The sequence below is a fragment of the Somniosus microcephalus genome, chromosome 1 (genome assembly GCF_052327205.1).
Source record: "Somniosus microcephalus isolate GS21.2 chromosome 1, FLI_Smic_1.0, whole genome shotgun sequence".
In the NCBI taxonomy this organism is placed as follows: Eukaryota; Metazoa; Chordata; class Chondrichthyes; order Squaliformes; family Somniosidae; genus Somniosus; species Somniosus microcephalus.
This window is the reverse complement of record NC_140987.1, coordinates 124,999,867-125,020,978: the sequence shown is the minus strand read 5'-3', so window position 1 is coordinate 125,020,978 and position 21,112 is coordinate 124,999,867.

Sequence of the window (21,112 nt, the reverse complement as noted above, 5' to 3'; positions counted from 1 at the left end):
ATGGAATACAATACTGGAAAGTGTGAGGTTATGCACTTTGGCAGGAAAAATCGTAGAGCAAGTTATTATCTTAATGGCAAGAAACTGGAAAGTACTGAAGTACAAAGGGATCTGGGGGTCCTGGTGCACGAAACTCAAAAGGTTAGTATGCAGGTGCAGCAAGTGATTAAGAAGGCCAATGGAATGTTGGCTTTCATTGCTAGGGGGATAGAATATAAAAATAGGGAGGTATTGCTTCAGTTGTACAAGGTATTGATGTGAGACCACACCTGGAATACTGCGTACAGTTTTGGTGTCCATACTTAAGAAAGGACATACTTGCTCTCGAGTCAGTACAAAGAAGGTTCACTCGGTTAATCCCGGGGATGAGGGGATGGACATATGAGGAGAGGTTGAGTAGATTGGGACTCTACTCATTGGAGTTCAGAAGAATGAGAGGCGATCTTATTGAAACATATAAGATTGTGAAGGGGTTGGATCGGGTGGATGCGGGGAGGATGTTCCCGATGATGGGTGAAACTAGAACTAGGGGGCATAGTCTTAGAATAAGGGGCTGCTCTTTCAAAACTGAGATGAGGAGGAACTACTTCACTCAGAGGGTGGTAGGTCCATGGAATATGCTGCCCCAAAAAGCTGTAGAAGCTACATCATTACATAAATTTAAAACAGAAATAGACAGTTTCCTAGAAGTAAAGGGAATTAAGGGTTACGGGGATCGGGCAGGAATTTGGACATGAGTCTAGGTTCGGATCGGTCATGGCCCTGTGGGTAGCGAGTGGGCCCAGGGGCCGTGTAGCCTGATCCTGCTCCTATTTCGTGTGTCTAATTCTGTTAGATTCAGGAGATGGTTCTGTGATAGTGGATTGGCGGTCAGGATCAGATCAGCCATGATCTTATTGAATGGCGGAGCAGGCTCGAGGTGCCGATTGGCCTACTCCTGCTCTTATTTCTTATGTTCTTATGTTCTTATGTTCTTAAGTGCCAGATGCCAGGAAAGCACTAGTATTGTTGAATTCCATGGGTGCAAAAACGTACGGCTTACTGCGAAACCTAGTCACCCCAGAGAAGCCAGTGGAAAAGGATTTTGAAAGCATAGTGGCAATCCTACAGGACCACTTAAACCCCACATCGCTGCTGATAGCAGAAAGATTTAAGTTTCACAAAAGGAACCAGCATAAAGGCAAAAGTAATGCTGAGTATTTAACGGAACTGCGCAAGCTATCGAAACACTGCCAGTTTGGAACGGGACTAGCAGATACTTTAAGGGACAAGTTTGTGTGTGGGCTTCAAAGTGAAGGAACCCAGAAACGGCTTCTATCAGAAAAGGACCTTACGCTGGACAAGGCTTTCAACATGGCAGTATCACACGAAGCAGCCGCACGGGGCGCTGCAGAGATACAACGGAGACCGCAAGAATATGGCACAAATGAAAAGTCATTTGGAGCAGTGAAGTGTTATCGCTGCGGCAGAACAACACACGACCATAAGGATTGTTGGTTCAAGGACCTAGTGTGCAGACAGTGTGGAAAAGTAGGACACATAATAAGAGTCTGCAGTTCGGGAATGAAAACGAGCAGCAAGAAACCTCCACAGGAGAAGTACAAAAAGGTACATAAGGTGACGGAGAGTAGTTCAGACGAACAGAAAAGTGATACAGACTCCGGAAGCAAGGAGCTGGGTTGACTGAAACTACATAATGTAATCAAAATGGAGGATCGCCAAACTATCTGGGTCACGCTCAAGATAGACGGAGTCCAAGTGAAAATGGAATTGGACACAGGATCAGCCCTAACAGTCATAAACCAAAGGGACTACAAGCGACTATTCTCACATATACCCTTCAGAGATACAGAGATTATCTTGAAGACGTACACGGGGCAAAAAGTCTACCCCAAAGGAAAAATAAGGGTGAACGTGATATACAACGGCAAGGAAACACCAAAAATGGACCTATATGTATTGCCAGATGGAGGACCACCACTACTAGGACGTGAATGGATCCGGAAGATAGTTAGATTGGCATGCCATACAAGCACTGACGGTAGATGCCAAAAAGGATGACGATGTCACACCTGGACGACTGTCAAAAATTCCAACTGACGCACAAGAAGTGTTCCAGGAGGGACTCGGAACACTAAAAGGCATAACAGCAACGATCAAAATAGAGGAAAATGCAAGCCCAAAGTTTTTTAAGGCCAGACCGGTGAAGCAGAGCTGGAAGGTTTGGAACGTTCTGGGGTACTGTCCAAAGTGGACTGGAGCGAGTGGGCTACATCCATCGTTCCTGTAATGAAGAGGTCGTTGAGTAATACGCCTGGGGAACCAAAGAAGATTCGCATCTGTGGGGACTTTAAGGTGACAGTGAACCCAATCCTTCACATGGTACAATATCAGCTTCCGAGGATTGAAGATATTTTCGCCTCGCTATCTGGAGGAAAACGCTTCACTAAGATTGATCTGGCCCAGGCGTACCTGCAAATGGAGGTAGAAGAAGCCTCGAAACAGTACCTCACTATCAACACTTACAAAGGTCTCTACCAATACAACCGGCTGGTGTTCGGGGTAGCATCAGCTCCGGCTATTTGGCAAAGGGCAATGGATCAAGTCCTGCAAGGGATTCCAGGGACCCAGTGTTATTTGGACGACATCCTGGTCACGGGCGATAATGACAGTGATCACCTCGCCAACCTGGAGCAGGTGCTCACTAGATTGAAGGAATATGGGCTCCGAGCTAATCGCCACAAATGCGAGTTTTTCCAGAAGCAGATCTCGTATTGTGGCCACGTTATTGATGAAGAGGGGTGACATAAGTCCCCTGAAAAGATTGAGGCAGTAGTCAAGGCTCCAGCACCAGAAAATGTGTCACAACTGAGGTCGTTCCTCGGGCTGGTGAACTACTACCATAAGTTCTTGCCGAATTTGTCTACGTTACTACACCCACTGAAAACCCTACTGCAAACGAGGGTACCTTGGAAGTGGAATGACGAATGTAAACGAGCTTTCCAGAAGTGCAAAGAATTGATCACATCAAAAGAGGTGTTGGCTCATTTCAACCCAGCACTACCAATTCGGTTGGTGTGTGATGCATCACCCTATGGTATTGGAGCGGTGCTGTCGCACAAATTCCCGGACGGCTTGGAGAGGCCAGTAGCCTTTGCGTCTCGGTCACTAACCTCAGCCGAGCGTAACTACACCCAGATTGACAGGGAGGCCCTCAGCCTAGTGTGGGGAGTGAAAAAGTTCAACCACTATTTGCACGGGCAGAAGTTCACCTTGCTGACTGACCACCAACCACTTGTATCCATCTTTAATCCAAAGAAGGGCGTTCCGGTGATAACTGCACAACGGCTACAAAGATGGTCCCTTTTTCTAGGGGCGAACCAATATGAAATAAAGTATAAGGGCATGAAACAGCATGGAAACACTGATGGGCTATCATGCCTGCCACTGCCTACTGCGGAGGAAGCACCAGCAGTGGACCCTGTCGAAATATTTTATTCGACTATAATTGAACGCTTGCCAGTAACTAACGCGGATATAGAGAAGGAGGCCTGAAATGACCCGACACTGTCTCGGGTATATGATTTGACGGTGAAGGGATGGCCAACGCATGGCGACTCACTGTTGCCAGCATTCTCATCCAGAAGAGAACAGCTGTCAGTATGCCAGAGGACCTTGATGTGTGGATCCCGAGTGGTAATTCCACCCAAGTTAAGGGAGAGAGTGCTCAATGAGCTTCACGAAGGCCATCTGGGAGGGGTGAAAATGAAAAGCCTTGCTAGGGCTTATGTGTGCTGGCCGGGGATCGATCAGCAAATTGAGGACCTGACAAAGAGCTGCTCAGGATGCCAGAAGGTCCAAAATGCACCACCACATGCCCCTCTACACCCATGGGAGTGGCCCTCCTCTCCATGGCAACGGGTGCATATTGATTTTGCTGGTCCATTCATGGACTCAATGTTCTTAATAGCCGTGGATGCGCACTCGAAATGGCCTGAGGTGATCAAAATGTCCTCCACCACCACGGAGAAAACGATTGCAGTCCTACGGACCATATTTGCCAGGAACGGCTTGCCAGAGCAGATTTGCTCTGATAACAGACCACAGTTTGTGTCCGAAGAGTTTTGGAAATTTATGAAAAGGAATGGGGTAAGGCATTACACATCCGCCCCGTATCATCCAGCCACAAATGGATTGGCTGAGAGGTTCGTACAAACCTTTAAAAAGGCCGTAAGCGATGACGACATTCCACTGCAGCATAAGGTGGACAATTTCCTGTTAGCCTACAGAAATGCGACACATGCAGTTACCAACCAGACCCCGGCCATGATGTTCTTTAACCGAAGGTTGAGATCTCGTCTGGATTTGCTCAGACCAAATGTACGAAGAAATGTTGAGAATAAGCAATTCCAGCACATCAATGAGAAGCCGACAAGGAGCTTCAATGTAGGGCAACCAATCTTGGCCCGCGACTACCGAACAGAGAAATGGCAACCAGGAACGATATGCACATGGCAGGGGCCACTAATGTACACAGTGAATGTTGTGGAGAACATTGTGAGACGCCATGTCGACCAGATCCTAGCGTCACAGGAACGAGTCAACCCCATGTCTCGCGTACCTGGTAATTAACCCGACACACAGGTAGCATCTACCCCAGAAACAGTAGTATCGGAAGCTGATGAACCAACCGACGACAGGGGGCCAGAATCGCCTCCACACCAAGAGCAAGACACTCAGGAAAGGCGCTATCCAGAAAGGATCAGGAAGCCGCCCCAAAGACTGAATTTATAAATGGACTATTTTCAGTTAATGTTGCATGTTAAAAGTGTTAATTGTTAAATGAATGTTATGGTACTGTTAATCTAAAAGGGGAGGAATTGTAGTGTATGTACCTTTAAGGGGAGAACTATTTTTTACAGCTCCTGTATACTGTAGTACCGGCAGTGACCACACCTGTATATAACCCTGAGTAGGGATCTGTACTTTTAGTTTTAGAGCAACCCTCATCCAGTAAACACCTGTTGATTGTTCCTCTGCAGTCTCTGTCGATTATTTGAAGGACACACTACCTAAAGATTCACGGATTCAACAGAGGATACCCTCCACCGTGTTGTGTGGCACTACCACTGTGCTAAATGGCACAGATTTAGAACAGATCTGGCAACTCAAAACTGGGCATCCATGAGGCGCTGTGGGCCATCAGCAGCAGCAGAATTGTATTCAACCACAATCTGTAACCTCATGGCCCGGCATATCCCTCACTCTACCATTACCATCAAGCCGGGAGATCAACCCTGGTTTAACGAAGAGTGCAGGAGAGCATACCAGGAACAGCACCAGGCATACCGAAAAATGAGGTTTCAACCTGGTGAGGCTACAACACAGGACTACTTGCATGCCAAACAATGGAAGCAACATGCGATAGACAGAGCTAAGCGATCTCACAACCATTGGATCAAATCAAAGCTCTGCAGTCCTGCCACATCCAGTCGTGAGTGGTGGTGGACAATTAAACAGTTAACAGGAGGAGAAGGCTCCAAAAATGTCCCCATCCTCAATGATGGTGGAGCCCAGCACGTGAGTGCAAAAGACAAGGCTGAAGCATTTGCAACTATCTTCAGCCAGACGTGCCGAGTGGATGATCCATCTCGGCCTCCTCCTGAGGTCCCCAGCATCACAGATGCCAGTCTTCAGCCCTTTCAATTCACTCTACGCGATGTCAAGAAATGGCTGAAGACACTGGATACAGCAAAGGCTATGGGCCCTGACAACATTCCGGCAATAGTACTGAAGACTTGTGCTCCAGAACTAGCTGCGCCCCTAGCCAAGCTGTTCCAGTACAGCTACAACACTGTCATCTACCCAGCAATGTGGAAAATTGCCCAAGTATGTCCTGTCTACAAAAAGCAGGACAAATCCAACCCGGCCAATTATCGTCCCATCAGTCTACTCTCAATCATCAGCAAAGTGATGGAAGGTGTCGTCGACAGTGCTATCAAGCGGCACTTACTCAGCAATAACCTGCTAACTGACGTCCAGTTTGGGTTCCGCCAGGTCCACTCAGCTCCTGACCTCATTACAGCCTTGGTCCAAACATGGACAAAAGAGCTGAACTCAAGAGGTGAGGTGAGAGTGACTGCCCTTGACATCAAGGCAGCATTTGATCGAGTGTGGCATCAAGGAGCCCTAGCAAAACTGAAGTCAGTGGGAATCAAGGGGAAAACTCTCCATTAGTTGGAATCATACCTAGCACAAAGGAAGTTGGCTGTGGTTGTTGGAGGTCATTCATCTCAATCACATGACATCACTGCAGGAGTTCCTCAGGGCAGTGTCCTAGGCCCAACCATCTTCAGCTGTTTCATCAATGACCTTCCCTCCATCATAAGGTCAGAAGTGGGGATGTTCGCTGATGATTGCACACTGTTCAGCACCATTCGAGACTCGTCAGATACTGACGCAGTCCGTGTCCATATGCAGCAAGACCTGGACAACATTCAAACTTGGGCTGACAAGTGGCAAGTAACATTCGCACCACACAAGTGCCAGGCAATGACCATCTCCAACAAGCGAGACTCTAACCATCTCCCCTTGACATTCAATGGCATTACCATCGCTGAATCCCCCACTATCAACATCCTGGGGGTTACCATTGATCAGAAACTGAACTGGACCAGCCATATAAATACTGTGGCTACAAGAGCAGGCCAGAGGCTGGGAATTCTGCGGCGAGTGTCTCACCTCCTGACTCCCCAAAGCCTTTCCACCATCTACAAGGCACAAGTCAGGAGTGTGACGGAATACTCTCCACTTGCCTGGATGAGTGTAGCTCCAACAACACTCAAGAAGCTCGACACCATTCAGGATAAAGCAGCCCGCTTGATTGGCACTCCATCCACTACCTTCAACATTCACTCCCTCCAGCACCGGCGCACTGTGGCTGCAGTGTGTACCATCTACAAGATGCACTGCAGCAACTCGCCAAAGCTCCTTCAACAGCACCTTCCAAACCCGCGAACTCTACCACTTAGAAGGACAAGGGCAGCAGACGCATGGGAACATCACCACCTACAAGTTCCCCTCCAAGCCACACACCATCCTGACTTGGACCTGTATCGCCGTTCCTTCACTGTCGCTGGGCCAAAATCCTGGAACTCCCTTCTTAACAGCACTGTGGGTGTACCTACACCATATGGACTGCAGCGGTTCAAGGCGGCGGCTCACCACCATCTTCTCAAGGGCAATTAGGGATGGGCACTAAATGCAGGCCTAGCCAGCGACGCCTACATCCCATCAATGAATTAAAAAAAAGCTGCGACATTACCCATCACACCCAGCGTCATGGTTGGCTCCACACGTGCTCTGATGGAGTTGCCCATCACTTCCATCCTGGAAATCATCGGCTCCAAGCTCCGCGCAAAGCCCCGTGCAATGTTGGAGCCAGACTCCTCCATGCTCCTTGACAGTGACAAGAGGTTCTCTGGCAGGCCTGCCATTGCACCAAGAATTTTTATGTGCGTGTACATCACCCTTCTTCTGAAGGCCGCCCCATCGAATTCCTCACCTGAATTCTCTGCAGCAGAACTCGTGGGTGACCTAGACCTCCGGGGAGCTGGCACCTGCACTACCCTTTCCCTCTGCCTTGGCTGCAGCCCACTCATGCCCGGTGTCTCACCACATGTAGATCCCGCCACTAACTGCCCTCTAAAATTCATGCAGTGTCATTTTCTGAGCTGGTGCCTGGGAGTGTCGGATCGAGTGACAGTGTATCTTCTTCTGTATCACTCTCCTCCTCTACTTCTTCCTGCACAGGCTGGGCTGGTTGGAGTTCTTGGGTATCTGAAAGGAGAAAGGCACAATGGTCGGGTTGTGGTGAGGGGAGGAGGAGACAGATGTGCATGCTTACAGCATCAGCAGTTTGTAAGTGAGAAGAGATTGTGGGATGAGGGGGAAGTGGGATGGGAGAAGAAGGATTAGGTATCAGCATACGGTTATCAGCAATACTTTCAGCCTTGCCGATTCTCACGGCCTCAGTGATGGCCACTCCAATTATATCTAGAACCATCTCCTCGAGCTGGGTCAGGTTCTGCAGCGATGCTTGCCCCCGCCTGTTTGCTCCTGCTGGCACCAGTTATGTGCCTCCTTGGCCTGCAAGAGAAAGGGAATCATGTCAGTGAATGTGGCCCAATGTGTTTGGGTTATGTGCCTGTCATAGTTGAATAGCTGTGAGATGTGGGTGTGAGGCTTGCAACAGTGGAAAGTGTGTGAGGGTGAGGTGAAGCTATAATTGTGAGGTATGAGTCATGATTGCTGGCAGGTGAGTGATGGGGCTGATACATTGAGCAGTGTGTGAGGCTAGTGGTGCAGTTGGTGGGATATGACATTTGAAGATGCAGTCACTGACTTTGACCACTTGTGTGTGGTCATTAAACTTCTTCCGGCACTGGTTCCAGGTCCTGGGGGAATGATTGCTGGCAATCTGCTCCCACTCCCTTCATACAGTGTGTCTGGAAGGCCTCCTGGACACCTATTGGTAGAGGACCTGTCTCCTCCTGTAGGCCCCCTGCACAAAGGCCTCTAGTGCTGCGCCCGAGAACCGAGGTGCCCTTTCTCTGTCTTGTTGCGGCTTTGCTAACTTCCTCTTTGCTTTGCTGCACTCAGAATGAGGTACTTCTTTCACAAAGCACCTCCCCTTTAAGAAGTGCAAATAGCCTTTCACTCTGCAGGCAACCGTTAAATACAGATCAGACTTCCCATGATATTGGGCTCCCTGCTGATCACTGAGCCAACCAGCAGTGCGTTCAATGCTGGGCTCGGCGCTTCAATCATGTTAATGAGCAGGCAGCATGAATTTCGCCTGTTTTCGGGCCTTATCAAATTTAGCCCCCAGCTTATTTAGAGGACAATATGGAGTGTTAGCTGTTGAATCTTTGAGTTATCAATAAATTATATTAAAAAGGATTATGTTGTGAAAATTTGCTGATAATACAAAGCTGGGTGGGAATGTAAGTTGTGAGGAGGATGCAAGAAGGTTTCAACAAAATATAGGGAACAGTAGCATAGTGGTAATGTCACTGGGCTAGTAATCCAGAGGCCTGGACTAATGATCCAGAGAAACACGAGTTCAAATCCCACCATGGCAGCTGGGGAATTTAAATTCAGTTATTAAATACATTTGGAATGAAACTATCGGATTGTTGTAAAAACCCATCAAATGCCCTTTAGGGAAGGAAATCTGGCATACGTGGTTGACTCTTAACTGCCCTAACAAGCTACTCAGTTGTAACAAACCGCTACGGAACACAATAAATAGAATGCACCTGGCACCGGCAATGGCACACCCACCCAGCCTGGTCGACCCTACAAAGCCCTCCTCACCAACATCTGGGGACTTGTGCCAAAATTGTGAGAGCTGTCCCACAGACTAGTCAAGCAACAACCTGACATAGACAGAATCATATCTTTCAGCCAATGTCCCAAACTCCTCCATCACCTGGGTATGTCCTGTCCCATCGGGGGTGGCGGTACAGTTGGGAAGGCATGGCCCTGGGAGTGCTCAACATTGATTCCAGACCCCATGAAGTCTCATGGCTTCAGGTGAAGCATGGGCAAGGAAACCTCCTGCTGATTACCTCCCTCAGCTGATGAATCAGTACTCCTCCATGTTGAACACCACTTGGATAAAGCACTGAGAGTAGCAAGGGCACAGAATATACACTGGGTGAGGGACTTCAATGTCCATCACCAAGAGTGGCTCGGTAGCACCACTACTGGCCGAGTCCTGAAGGACATAACTGCGAGTCTGGGCCTGTGACAGGTGGTGAGAGAACCAACACGAGGGAAAAATCTACTTGACCTCATCCTCACCAATCTACCTGTCGCAGATGCATCTGTCCATGACAGTGACCACCACACAACCATTGTGGAGACGACGTCCTGTCTTCACACTGAGGACACCCTCCATCATGTTGTGTGGCACTACCACTGTGCTAAATGAGATAGATTCAGATCAGATCTAGCAGCTCAAAACTGGGCATCCATGAGATGCTGTGGGCCATCAGCAGCAGCAGAATTGTATTCCACCACAATCTGTAGCCTCATGGCCCAGCATATCCCTCACTCTACCATTACCATCAAGCCAGGGGACCAACCCTGGTTCAATAAGGAGTGTAGAAGAACATGCCAGGAGCAGCACCAGGCGTGCCTAAAAATAAGGTGCCAACCTGGGGAAGCTGCAGACACAGGACTACATACATGCTAAAAAGCAGAAGCAGCATGCTGCAGACAGGGCTAAGTGATCCCACAATCAATGGATCAGATCAAAGTCCTGCCACATCCAGTCATGAATGGTGGAGGACCATTAAACAACCAACAGGAGGAGGAGGCTCCATGAATATCTCCATCCTCAATGATGGTGGAGCCCAGCACGTTAGTGCAAAAGACAAGGCTGAAGCGTTTGCAACCATCTTCAGCCAGAAGTGCCGAGTGGATGATTTATATCGGCCTCCTCCTGAGGTCCCCACCATCACAGAAGTCAGTCTTCAGCCAAGTTGATTCACTCCACATGATATCAAGAAACGGCTGAGCGCACTGGATACAGCAAAGGCCATGGGCCCTGACAACATCCCGGCTATTGTGCTGAAGACTTGTGCTCCAGAACTAGCCACGTCTCTAGCCAAGCTGTTCCAGTACAGCTACAACACTGGCATCTATCCGACAATGTGGAAAACTGCCCAGGTGTGTCCTGTCCACAAAAAGCAGGACAAATCCAACCCGACTAATTACCACCCCATTAGTCTACTCTCAATCATCAGCAAAGTGACGGAAGGCGTTATCGACAGTGCTATCAAGCGGCACCTGCTCACTGATGCCCAGTTTGGGTTCCGCCAAGACCACTCAGCTCCCGACCTCATTACAGCCTTGGTCCAAACATGGACAAAGGAGCTGAATTCCAGAGGTGAGGTGAGAGTGACTGCCCTTGACATCAAGGCAGCATTTGACCGAGTGTGGCATCAAGGAGCCCTAGCAAAACTGAAGTCAATGGGAATCGGGGGGAAAACGCTCCACTGGCTGGAGTCATACGTAGCACAAAGGAAGATGGTTGTGGTGGTTGAAGGTCAATCATCACAGCCCTAGGACATCGCTGCAGGAGTTCCTCGGGGCAGTGTCCTAGGCCCAACCATCTTCAGCTGCTTCATCAATGACCTTCCCTCTAAGATAAGGTCAGAAATGGGGATGTTCGCTGATGATTGCACAGGATTCAGTGGTGACCCCCAGGATGTTTATGGTGGGGGATTCGGCGATGGTAATGCCGTTGAATGTCAAGGGGTGGTGGTTAGACTCTTGCTTTTTGGAGATAGTCATTCCCTGGCAACTCCACAGATAATGAAGCAGTCCATGCCTGCATGCAACAAGACCTGGACGACGTTCAGGCTTGGGCCTGATAAGAGGCAGATAGCATTCGCGCCACAGAAGTGCCAGGCAATGACTATCTCCAACAAGCGAGAGTCTAACCACCGCCCCTTGACATTCAACAGCATTACCATCGCCGAATCCCCCACCATCAACATCCTGGGGGTCACCATTGACAAGAAACTTATCTGGACCAGCCACATAAATACTGTGGCAACAAGAGCAGGTCAGAGGCTGGGTAGTCTGTGGCGAGTGTCTCACCTCCTGACTCCCCAAAGTCTTTCCACCATCTATAAGGCACAAATAAGGAGTGTGATGGAATACTCTCCACTTGCCTGGATGAGTGCAGCTCCAACAACACTCAAGAAGCTCGACACCATCCAGGACAAAGCAGCCCGCTTGATTGGCACCCCATCCACCACCTTAAACATTCACCCCCTCCACCACTGGCATACCGTGGCTGCAATGTTTACCATCTACAAGATGCACTGCAGCAACTCGCCAAGGCTTCTTTGGGTAGCATCTCCCAAACCCGCGACCTCTTCCACCTAGAAGGACAAGGGCAGCAGGCACATGGGAACACCACCACCTCCAAGTTCCCCTCCAAGTCACACACCATCCTGACTTAGAAGTATATCGCCGATCCTTCATCATCGCTGGGTCAAAATCCTGGAACTCCCTACCTAACAGCACTGTGGGAGTACCATCACCCCACGGACTTCAGTGGTTCAAGAAGGCGGCTCACCACCACCTTCTCAAGGGCAATTAGAGATGGGCAATAAATGCTGGCATTGCCAGCGATGCCCACATCCCATAACAAATAAAATAAGAGACAGGCTAAGGGAGTGGGCAAGAATATGGCAAATGGAATATAATTTGGAGAAATGTGAAGCTATCCACTTTGGTAAGAAAAATAGAAAAGCAGAGTATTTTTTAAATGGTGAGAGATTGGGAAATGTTGGTGTTCAGAGGGACCTGGGTGTCCTTGTACAAGAATCACTGAAAGTTAACATGCAGGTACAGCAAACAATTAGGAAAGCAAATGGTATGTTGGCCTTTATTACAAGTGGATTTGAGTGTAAGATTAAAGACGTCTTACGACAATTTGCCCTGGTGAGACCACACCTGGAGTATTGTGTACAGTTTTGTTCTCCTTACCTAAGGAAGGATATACTTGCCCTAGAGGGAGTGCAACAAAGGTTCACCAGACTGATTCCTGCGATGGGGTGATTGTCCTATGAGGAGAGATTGAGTAGACTAGGCCTATATTCTCTAGAGTTTAGAAGAATGAGAGGTGATCTCATTCAAACATACAAAATTCTTACAGGACTTGACAGGATAGATGCACAGAGGATGTTTCCTCTGGCTGGGGAGTCTAGAACCAGGGGTCACAGTCTCAGAATAAGGGGTCAGCCATTTAGGACTGAGATGAGGAGAAATTTCTTCACTCAGAGGGTGGCGAATCTTTGGAATTTTCTACCCCAGAGGGCTGTAGAGGCTCAGTCGTTGAGTATATTAAAGACAGAGATCGATAGATTTTTGAAAATTAAGGGAATCAAGGGATATGGGGATCGTGGAGTTGAGATAGAAGATCATCCATGATCTTATTGAATGGCGGAGCAGGCTCGAAGGGCCATATGGCCTTCTCCTGCTCCTATTTCTTATGTTCTTATGTGAAGTGACTTCTGATACGCTTATCAATTACTCCATAAAAGGCGATGAATTAGGAAAGTAATGAAGAGGTTTTTATTAACTAAAGAACAGAGCATGCCTCTCGTGGCCAACTGGTTCCAAGAAGGAAGTGGGTTGCCGAAACACCCACCTTTATACCTGGTCATGTGGGCGGAGCCAGCTGAGGCATGCATTGGTACACAGCGCCAACCAGAGGTAACAATATGCAATAACGATAACAGTAGGATACAATAACAGTGGTTTACCACATTCAGCCCCTGTTTAAAATTTAGTCCGGCGGGGTGAAGTGTACTACAAGTTCGTGTAGGTAAGTCTATCAGGAGGCCTTGTATGACGTCCTGATCGTCGTGGCGGCGGCGGTGGTGCAGTATCCAACGTTGAATCTGGTGTCTGGGTGGTCAACGAAGGGTCCTGGGGCTCCGGCATGCCGTCTACAGGGGTTGGGTTGGGAGAAGTGGTGGGGGATAACGGTGGTAATTCAGGGGCACCCGAGGGTGCGAGGTCTCGTATGGAGACCGTGTCCTCCCGCCCGTCTGGGTACGCCACGTAGGCATACTGGGGGTTGGCGTGTAGGAGGTTCACCCTCTCGACCAGGGGGTCCGTTTTATGGGTCCTCACGTGCCTCCGCAGTAGGACGGGCCCAGGAGAAGTCAGCCATGTCGGTAGCGAGGTTCCCGATGTGGACTTCCTGGGGAAAACAAACATTTGCTCATGAGGGGTGGCATTAGTGGCAGTACAAAGCAGTGACCGGATGGAGTGGAGCGCCGCAGGGAGGACCTCCTGCCAGCGAGAGGTCGGAAGGCCCTTAGATTTTAAGGCTAAGAGGACGGCCTTCCAAACCGTCGCGTTCTCTCTTTCCACCTGGCCGTTCCCCCGGGGGTTGTAGCTGGTGGTCCTGCTCGTAGCAGTACCTCTCGCGAGCAGGTACTGACGAAGTTCGTCGCTCATGAAAGATGAGCCCCTGTCGCTATGTATATAGCTAGGGAACCCGAACAGGGCGAAGAGGTCATTCAGACATTTGATGACCGTGGTACTGGTCATGTCTGGGCAAGGGATGGCGAACGGGAAACGGGAGTACTCATCAATTATGTTGAGGAAGTACACGTTGCGGTCAGAGGAGGGGAGGGGCCCTTTAAAATCGCCGCTCAGGCGCTCGAAGGGGCGAGTGGCCTTGATCAGGCTTGCTCTGTCTGGCCTATAAAAATGCGGTTTGCACTCGGCACAGATTTGGCAGTTCCTGGTCATGGTCCTGACCTCCTCAATGGAGTAGGGCAGGTTACGGGATTTGATGAAATGGAAGAACCTGGTGACCCCCGGGTGGCAGAGGTCATTGTGGAGGGACTGCAGTCTATTAACCTGCGCGTTGGCGCATGTACCACGTGATAGTAGGCATCTGGGGGCTCATTGAGTTTCCCGGGCCGGTACAAGATATCGTAATTGTAGGTGGAGAGTTCAATTCTCCACCTCAAGATCTTGTCGTTCTTGATTTTGCCCCTCTGTTTATTATTGAACATAAAAGCAACTGAACACTGGTCAGTGAGAAGGGTAAACCGTTTTTCGGCCAGGTAATGCCTCCAGTGACGCACCGCTTCCACAATAGCCTGGGCCTCCTTTTCGACAGAGGAGTGTCGAATCTCGGGGCCCTGGAGGGTCCTTGAGAAAAAGGCCACGGGTCTCCCCGCCTGGTTAAGGGTCGCAGCTAGGGCGAAGTCGGATGCATCGCTCTCCACTTGGAAGGGGATGGACTCATCCACTGCGTGCATTGTGGCCTTCGCAATATCGCTCTTGATAAGAGTGAAGGCTGCACACGCCTCTGGTGTCAGGGGGAAGGAGGTGAATTTGATGAGGGGTCTGGCTTTGTCCACATAGTGGGGCACCCACTGAGCATAGTAAGAGAAAAACCCCAGGCATCTCTTCAGTTCTTTTTGGCAGTGGGGGAGGGGGAGCTCCATAAGGGGGCGCATTCTGTCGGGGTCGGGCCCGATGACTCCGTTCTCCACTACGCAGCCGAGAATGGCAAGGCGTTTGGTGCGAAACATACATTTCTCCTTATTGTATGTTAGGTTCAGCCGCTGGGCCGTACGGAGGAATTTTTCTAGATTAACGTCATGGTCCTGCTGGTCGTGGCCGCAGATGGTGACGTTATCCAGGTAGGGAAAGGTGGCCTGCAGCGCGTTCTGGTCAACCATCCGGTCCATCTCCCTTTGGAAGACCGAAACCCCGTTGGTGACGCCGAAGGGAACCCTAAGGAAGTGGTAGAGGCGGCTGTTCGCCTCGAAGGCAGTATATTGTCGGTCCTCATGGCGGATGGGGAGTTGGTGGTACGCTGACTTAAGGTCAATGGTGGAGAATACTCTGTATTGCGCAATCTGATTGACCATATCAGATATGCGAGGAAGGGGGTATGCGTCCAGCTGAGTGTACCGGTTTATGGTTTGGCTGTAGTCAATGACCAGGCGGCGTTTATTGGTGGTTTTAACGACTACAACCTGGGCTCGCCAGGGGCTGGTGCTCCCTTCGATAATGCCCTCCTTCAGGAGCCGCTCCACCTCAGAGCTAATAAAAGCTCTGTCCCCGGCGCTGTACCGCCTGCTCTTGGTAGCGATGGGTTTACAGTCGCGGGTGAGGTTAGCGAACAAGGGAGGGGGGGGACTTTGAGTGTGGAAAGGCTGCAAGTGGTGTGCGGCGGGCGATTTAAAAGGTGTTGGTTGCAGACTGTGAGTGGGGGGAGGGGTCCACCGTATGCTAATGTGACACTTTTAAGGTGGCACTGAAAATCCAACCCTAGCAGCACGGCAGCGCAAAGACGGGGCAGGACAAAAAGTTTAAAATTTTTATATTCTGTGCCCCTAACCGAAAGGGTCACCACACAGTAGCCGCCGACGTCCACTGAATGGGACTTAGACGCCATAGAAATCCGATGGCGCGTTGGCAGGACCGTGAGGGAGTGGCTACGTACCGTGTCGGGGTGAATAAAACTCTCTGTGCTCCCGCTGTCAAATAGGCAAGTGGTGGCGCGGCCGTTTACCGTGATGTCCATCATGGACCTGGACAGATGATGAGGCAGGGCTTGATCCAGCGTAACGGAGGCCAGTGTATGGCTTAGTGAGTCGATATGGTCGTCCGACGAGACGGTGGTCGAGTCCGGAGACAAAATGGCGGTTGAGTGCGGTGGACAAAATGGCGGCGGCCATGATTCAGGTCCCCACGCGGCCGGAGGTGCACAAAATGGTGGATAAGATGGCTGCCCCCACGGTTCGCACGCGGCGCTGCTGGCGTTCGCGGGTTTCCCCCTGCAGGCATTGGTGTAATGGTCTTTCTTCCCGCAGCCCGAGCAGGTAGCGGTCTTAGCCAGGCAGCGCGCTCTAGGGTGTTTTAACTGGCCACAGAAATAGCATTTTTGGGCCTGGTTACGGGGCATCGCTGCAGTTGGTACCGGGGGCGGCGGTCCCGGTTGATTTCGGGACATCGCTGCAGCAGTTGGTACCGGGGGCGGCGGTCCCATGTCCCAAGGTCGCGATGGCCATGGCGCAGCGCCGTTACGTGAGTATGCTTCGAGGTTTCGGTGGGCCGCATCTAACGAGAGCGCAAGGGCTACGGCCGTCTTCAGGTCGAGCTCCTTGCTTTCGAGCAGTCTCTGCCGGGAGTAGTCGGACTGGAGGCCCCTAACGAAGGCATCACAGGTAAGTCCCTCCGCGTGCCCCGCAGCCGTTACCTCCTTACAGTCGCAGTCCCTGCAGAGTGTCTGTAACGCCCGTAAAAATGCCTCTATCGATTCCCCCGGTTGCTGCCTGCGGGATCCCAAGAGGTGTTTGGCGTAAATCGTGTTCACTGGGCGCGTGTATTGCCCTTTTAGTAGTTCGAGGGCCGCCGTGTACGTAGTAGCATCCCGGATGAGTGTATATACTTGAGGGCTCACCTGGGCGGTCAAAACTTTTAGTTTGTTCTCCTCCGATGTCATGGCGGAGGCTTCTAGGAAGGATGCAAAGCAGCTCAGCCAGTGTTCGAAATTGGTCGATGAACCCGCTGCTTGAGGGTCGAGGTCCAGGCATGCTGGTCTGAGGGCTCGCAGCAACGCCTGCTGTTGTTGCTGTTCAGGTGTCGACATTTTACTTTTAGTTAATAAAATTGATACGCTTATCAATTACTCCATAAAAGGCGATGAATTAGGAAAGTAATGAAGAGGTTTTTATTAACTAAAGAACAGAGCATGCCTCTCGTGGCCAACTGGTTCCAAGAAGGAAGTGGGTTGCTGAAACACCCACCTTTATACCTGATCATGTGGGTGGAGCCAGCTGAGGCATGCATTGGTACACAGCGCCAACCAGAGGTAACAATATGCAATAACGATAACAGTAGGATACAATAACAGTGGTTTACCACAACTTCATTGAGAGTTCCAAACCAAAATACAAGCATATCCTTTAAATACTAGTGTAGGGGTCACAAAATCCCCTCAGCCCCCGAAGATCGGGAAATATTAATCCACATCGTGGACGAAGACTTGTGTGATTTAATTTGTCTCTGGGTTGGACAATGTTTTAAAACATACCCAGAACCGCAAAAGGCTGCGTTAAAAAGCTCGTAAGCTAGGCAGCACTTGGACACTGGAATCAAAGAACTTTGTGAAAATCGCACATTTTATTAAAAGATGTACTCTTGAGTTTTGGACTGTTTAAATTGTCCAGGGCATAAAAATGGCTGAACAGATCTCATGGAAACAGAATTTTAAAAGGCAGCAGAAAAGGACAGACAGGCTGTTAGCACCCTGTAGTAAGTTTGAATGGAGCCCGAGCTGTCACTCACCCTGTGGTATTGGGCGGGTCCGGTAACCTACAAGCTGCTTGTTTACACTGGGGAGTAGCCCGTTTGAATCAGCCAATCATCAGACAGCAAGCACAATGGGTTGTTTACACACATCCATTCACTGAAATTGACTCTACTACGTGATGTCTCCATGTATGAATGGAGGAAGTTAAAAGCCCTTCTCTTGTGTATTCGGACTTTTCGGCGCGAATATGCGCACGGACCTTTTCGGTGCGAAAACAGCAGGGACTCCCAGGGTATAAAGATTATGCCCAGGATGTCCTCTGCCCCTTTTTGTCTCTTTTACTCTTTGGACTGCAGGTGAACAAGGCTTCTGACCCACTAGCAAGACAATCTAGTGAGAAGTAAAGGGGTGGTAATTTAAGGGAAATGTTGCGAAGATTGTAAGATTAACATTGTAGCCATTTATCCCTTGTTTTTGCCGTCTGCCTTCCCCTGTTAAGCAATTTTACCGTGATTACTTTGATTGTGTGGTGTAGTTTCTTTAGTTTTAATAAAATTTGACTTTCTTGCATCCAGACCATTTGTCCGTTTTTAATATATCATTAATTATAAGTTCCTCCAGTCAGAACTGGAAAGAGGGGTTTAGTGATTCGAAACCGCTGATTGGAATTGGTCACAGTGCAGTGGCAAAGGCTGCCTGACCAGGTAAATTACCGTAAACCAGGTAAAGGATGCCCGCCTACAAATTGACGACCGCGGCAGGACTGGAGGCAGTTTTTGATATGAAAGGTGGTCTGGATCTGAAGAAAGCATCAGCTCTTGCTTTTCTTGCTTTCAGTCTGTGGGTAGCCCTGCAGAAGTTAGCGGCAGCGTGTAAGCTGACCTATTATAGTATGGGTGGCTGGGTTAAGAAGGGTGAGATGAGGGTGCTGGGGGAGGTTACAGAGGCCAAGAATTGGGAGTCAGAGTTTGAAAAATGCCAGGCGGAGGTAGAACGCCTCATAAGAGAGGTGAATGAGGCCAGAGATAGTGGGATGAGGGTGTGGGAAGAAAATGCACGCCTCACACTAGAGGTCACGAAATGCCAGGCAGAGATAGAGCACCTTGTGCAGGAAGTCACAGAGGCTAGGGTCAGTGAGATGAGGCTACAGGAGGAAAACGCACACCTCACCCAAGAAGCTAGTGAGGGCAAAGGCCACGCGAGGCACAAGATAGAGTTCCTAAAGTGCAAAATTACAGAAGCAAAGAGTAACGAGATGAGACTGCGGGAAGAGAATGCCCGCCTCACCTCAGAAGTAACAGAGCAGGAGGAAAAGGTTAGGGAGGTAAAGGCAGCTTATAAGCTGGCCTGTGACCAAAGGTTTAGTGGAGCAGATCATACCCCATGTAACAGAAAGAGAGTATGGGTATGGAGTTACTAAGGACTAAAGGGATGGTATGTCTCATAAGTCAGAAGCGAAGTCCGTCGGACAGTATCAGCAGCCCAAATCAAACCGCCCCACAGGCAGCACCCAGAACAGAGCTGGCTAGGGAATTAGAGATCCCAAGACCGCAGCCCACAGCTCCGAGTTTAGAGGAGCTCTGGCAGCAAGAAGGGGTGGACAATGGGGAGGTAGGAGAATGCCAGCAGGTCCCGCTAGGCAGGCAGGGACCAGGACCAGTGTACCCCCTCCGACAATGGAGGTATGGTCCGCCCGTGAACGATAATAACCCAGGGGCTGTTCAGCATACCTATCTGGTACCCTATGATACCCAACAGCTCAGAGGCCTGGTGAAACATATTCCCCTGCTCTCCGAAAAGGGAGACCCCTCAATGCACTTCCAAGAGATAGAACAGACAGCCTGTGTTAACGGCTGTGATGATGAAGAGAAAGCCAAAATGTTGCTTTTCTCTGTAGATAGTAAGCTCTATCAGACCCTTTCAGATGAGGCTAAGAGAGGGCAGAAGGGTTTTGAGGACCTAAAGGAGGAAATACTGGAAGCCATGGGTGCGAACGACGGCAGTCCGTTCGATCGCATAGGGAAAACACTGCAGAAGGAAGGGGAGACCCCACAGGCATTTGCAGACAGGCTGTGGCCAGTCTACAACAGCGCGTGTACAGGGGGACAAGATAGGGCACACCTGAACCAGCGGCAGCGGACCCAATGGCTTCGTTGCCTGGTGTCCAATTGCCTGCCCCAGATAAAAGCAAAGGCTGATACTTGGTTTGACCACCGAGACCCCCTAGCAACCGAAGAGACTGTAATCCGGCAGCTCACGGTAGCATATAGGAACGGTAGGAATAGTGGGACCCCCCAGCAAAAGGGTAAGGTCCACGAGGTTAAACCTGGGGCTCAATACAAGAAAGAGTGGCACCAGGAGGGGAGCCGTCCCTCCCAGAACAAGGTCACTTGTTACAGGTGCGGGGAGGATGGCCACTGGCGCAGGGATTGTGAAAAGCCTGGGAGAGACGATAAAGCCAGGACCCCCGCAGCCCCAACTCAGAAGGCAGAGACAGAAACTCCTCCCGATACAGTCGAGTCCATCATGGGGTCAATAAAATCTTTCCTCAGGGCCAATCAGGGAAAGGTAGCAGCCCCCTCGCCCACCTCTGCCTCCCCACAATGACTGGAGCCCGCGCAGCCTGTCCGTCTATGTAATCTCTGGTATGATGAATGGAAGAGACCGCTCGTACAGATGGAGGTAGAGAAGGTTACAGGGACTTATCTATTGGATACGGGGGCATCATGCACCGTGATCCATACGGATAATCCCACCACCTCACCTCTGTCTAATGGGATTCCATACATACTATCGGGATTCACCGGTCAGGAGCAGGCAGGGGTATACTCCAGACCCCTCTCAGTCCGTCTGGGCACGCTCCAAACTAAGTGGACGTGCATCCTGGCAAAGTGGAATAAGGAGGAAGGAAAGGGGATCCTAGGGGCCGACTTCATGGTGAGCCATGGGATCCTCGTGGATCGCCGCAATCATTGCCTTTGGGGGGCTAGCGCAGATAGGGAAGAAGGTGTAGTGGTCATCCCAGGCAAGGAGGGTAAGGGGACCTTGTGTACTGTGAAGCCCAAAGAAGGTTACGACCTCGGGCTCATGGTAAATGGTTTCCTGGAGGCACTGCAGGCAGTCGTGCAGGCAAACCTCACAGCGTTTGCCACCCATAAACACGACTGCGGGAGGATCACAGGGTTTGAGGTTAAAATAGACGGGGACCCCATGGCCCGACCACAGAAGCAGTACAAT